This window comes from Bubalus kerabau, chromosome 15, assembly GCF_029407905.1.
Source record: "Bubalus kerabau isolate K-KA32 ecotype Philippines breed swamp buffalo chromosome 15, PCC_UOA_SB_1v2, whole genome shotgun sequence".
Lineage (NCBI taxonomy): Eukaryota > Metazoa > Chordata > Mammalia > Artiodactyla > Bovidae > Bubalus > Bubalus kerabau.
In genome coordinates, this window is record NC_073638.1 from 80817512 (window position 1) to 80821612 (window position 4101).

The following is a 4101-nucleotide window of genomic DNA, read 5'->3' on the forward strand; positions in this document are numbered from 1 at the left end:
ATGAAGCAGGGCAGAGACTAAAAGAGTTTTGCCGAGAAAATGCACTAGTTATAACAATCACCCTCTTCCAACAACACAAGGGAAGACTCTGCACGTGGACATCACCAGATGGTCAACACCAAAGTCAGATTGATTATATTCTTTGCAGCCAAAGATGGAGAAGTTCTATACAGTCACCAAAAACCAGACTGGTAGCTGACTGTGGCTCAGATCATGAACTCCTTATTGCCAAATTCAGACTTAAATTGAAGAAAGTAGGGAAAACCACTAGACCATTTAGGTATGACCTAAATCAAATCCCTTATAATTATACAGGGGAAGTGAGAAATAGATGTAAGGGCCTAGATCTGATAGATAGAGTGCCTGATGAACTATGGAATGAGGTTCGTGACATTGTACAGGAGACAGGGATCAAGACCATCCCCATGGAAAAGACATGCAAAAAAGCAAAATGGCTGTCTGGGGAGGCCTTACAAATAGCTATGAAAAGAAGAGACGTGAAAAGCAAAGGAGAAAAGGAAAAATATAAACATCTGAATGCAGAGTTCCAAAGAATAGCAAGAAGAGATAAGAAAGCCTTCTTCAGCGATCAATGCAAAGAAATAGAGGAAAACACAGAATGGGAAAGACTAGAGATCTCTTCAAGAAAATTAGAGATACCAAGGGAACATTTCATGCAAAGATGGGCTCGATAAAGGACAGAAATGGTATGGACCTAACAGAAGCAGAAGATATTAAGAAGAGATGGCAAGAATACACAGAAGAACCGTACCAAAAAGATATTCACTACCCAGATAATCACGATGGTGTGATCACTGACCTAGGGCCCGACATCCTGGAATGTGAAGTCAAGTGGGCCTTAGAAAGCATCACTATGAACAAAGCTAGTGGAGGTGATGGAATTCCAGTTGAGCTACTCCAAATCCTGAAAGATGACGCTGTGAAAATGCTGCACTCATTATGCCAGCAAATTTGGAAAGCTTAGCAGTGGTCACAGGACTGGAAAAGGTCAGTTTTCATTCCAATCCCAAAGAAAGGCAATGCCAAAGAATGCTCAAACTACCACACAATTGCACTCATCTCACATGCTAGTAAAGTAATGCTCAAAATTCTCCAAGCCAGGCTTCAGCAATACTTGAGCTGTGAACTTCCTGATGATCAAACTGGGTTTAGAAAAGGCAGAGGAACCAGAGATCAAATTGCCAACATCCGGTGGATCATGGAAAAAGCAAGAGAGTTCCAGAAAAACATTTATTTCTGCTTTATTGACTATGCCAAAGCCTTTGACTGTGTGGATCACAATAAACTGTGGAAAATTCTGAAAGAGATGGGAATACTAGACTACCTGATCTGCCTCTTGAGAAATCTGTATGCAGGTCAGGAAGCAACAGTTAGAACTGGACATGGAACAACAGACTGGTTCCAAATAGGAAAAGGAGTACGGCAAGGCTGTATAATGTCACCCTACTTATTTAACTTCTATGCAGAGTATATCATGAGAAACACTGGGCTGGAAGAAACACAAGCTGGAATCAAGATTACCAGGAGAAATATCAATAACCTCAGATATGAAGGTGACACCACCCTTATGGCAGAAACTGAAGAGGAATTAAAAAACCTCTTGATGAAAGTGAAAGTGGAGAGTGAAAAAGTTGGCTTAAAGCTCAACATTCAGAAAACGAAGATCATGGCCTCTGGCCCACCACTTCATGGGAAATAGATGGGGAAATAGTGGAAACAGTGTCAGACTATTTTTCTGGGCTCCAAAATCACTGCAGATGGTGACTGCAGCCATGAAATTAAAAGACCCTTACTCCTTGGAAGGAAAGTTATGACCAATCTAGATAGCATATTCAAAAGCAGAGACATTACTTTGACAACAAAGGCCCGTCTAGTCAAAGCTATGGTTTTTCCCTGTGGTCATGTATGGATGTGAGAGTTGGACTGTAAAGAAGGCTGCGCACCAAAGAATTGATGCTTTTGAACTGTGGTGTTGGAGAACACTCTTGAGAGTCCCTTGGACTGCAAAGAGATCCAACCAGTCCATTCTGAAGGAGATCAGCCCTGGGATTTCTTTGGAAGGAATGATGCTAAAGCTGAAACTCCAGTACTTTGGCCACCTCATGCGAAGAGTTGACTCATTGGAATAGACTCTGATGCTGGAGGGATTGGGGGCAGGAGGAGAAGGGGACAACAAAGGATGAGACGGCTGGATGGCATTACTGACTCGATGGACGTGAGTCTGAGTGAACTGTGGGAGTTGGTGTTGGACAGGGAGGCCTGGCGTGCTGCATTTCATGGGATCGCAAAGAGTCAGACACGACTGAGTGACTGAACTGACCTGAACTGAACTGATGTGTATGTGTATGCTAATTCTTGGAAAGGAAATGGCAACCCACTCCAGTATTCTTGCCTGGAGAATCCCCATGGACGGAGGAACCTGTCAGGCTACAGTCCATGTAATCGAAGAGTTAGACACGACTGAGCAAGTGAGCACAATACATGTTAAATCTCAGTTAAAAACTTAAAAAAAAAAATTATGTACAGATGCATAATGATAAAATCAGGCCTGTAAATACTGATTTTCCCATAGTGATCTCCTTTCCCTAAATTGCTATAAATTGGACTATCTGGAAAACAGAAACAGTTTTCTAAAAATATTTCATTTATAAATAAAATCATATTTAATTTTCTAAATACTGAAATAACTAGTGGCAAGTAGGCTAAACAGTACAATGACAAAGCTGAAGGCTCACTAAATATTGTCATATTTTAAATTTTTTTCTCAGTTGCAATTAAAATAATATGTAAATTGTTCTACTACCTGAGAAGGTAGCAAGTTGAAATACTTATTATATTAGCCATTCATGCAAAGTAATTCATTTGAATGTTTACTTTTTAGAATGAAATAACACCACAACTACTATCAAAAAGAGCATATAACATTTGTATGAAAGTGAAGTCGTTCAGTCGTGTCTGAATCTTTGCGACCCCATGGACTGTACCCTACTAGGCTCTTGTATCCATGGGATTTTCCAGGCAAGAATACTTGAGTGGGTTGCCATTTCCTTCTCCAGGAGATCTTCCTGACCTAGAGATTGAACCCAGGTCTTCCACATAGAGTATGGAACACAAGGAATGGTACACAGATAAGATTTTTAAACTAAGAAAAATAAATTTTTATTTTTTAAATTCTGTTATAGTATATTCTGTGTGCTGTACTAATTTGCTTCAGTTGTGTCTGACTCTTCACGAGGCTATGGACTATAGCCCACCAGGCTCCCCTGCCCACGGATTCTCCAGGCAAGAATACTGGAGCGGGTTGCCATTTTCTCCTCCAGATGATCTTTCTGACTTACGCTGAATCTGCTTTTCTTGCATCTCCTGCACTGGTAGGTGATTCTTTACCACCTGAGTAGCCCAAGAGCTCCTATCAGTTCAGTTCAGTCACTCAGTCATGTCCGACTCTTTGCAACTCCATGGACTGCAGCACACTAGGCCTCCCTGTCCATCACCAACTCCCTGAGTCTACTCAAACTCATGTCCACTGAGTCAGTGATGCCATCCAACCATCTCATCCTCTGTCGTCTGCTTCTCCTCCCACGTTCAATCTTTCCCAGCATCAGGGTCTTTTCCAATGAGTCAGCCCTTGGCATCAGGTGGCCAAAATATTGGAGTTTCAGCTTCAACATCAGTCCTCCCAGTGAATATTCAGTACTGATTTCCTTTAGGATGGACCGGTTGGATCTCCTTGCAGTCCAAGGGACTCTCAAGCGTCTTCTCCAACACCACAGTTCAAAAGCATCAATTCTTCAGTGCACAGCTTTCTCTATAGTCCAATTCTCACATCCATACATGACTACTGAAAAAACCATAGCCTTGACTAGATGGACCTTTGCTGGTATGTATATATATAATATATATATTATATATATATACACACACACACAGTTTTTTTCTCTTTACTTGTGGCAAATTTCCTTTATTCATTGTAAAGTAAGGAAGTGAAATGCCTTAAGCAGGCAATTGCATTTATGTGAGTTTCCTGAATCCCTCAAGATACACAGAAGAACTTTTAATAACATATTTATTATATCCTTT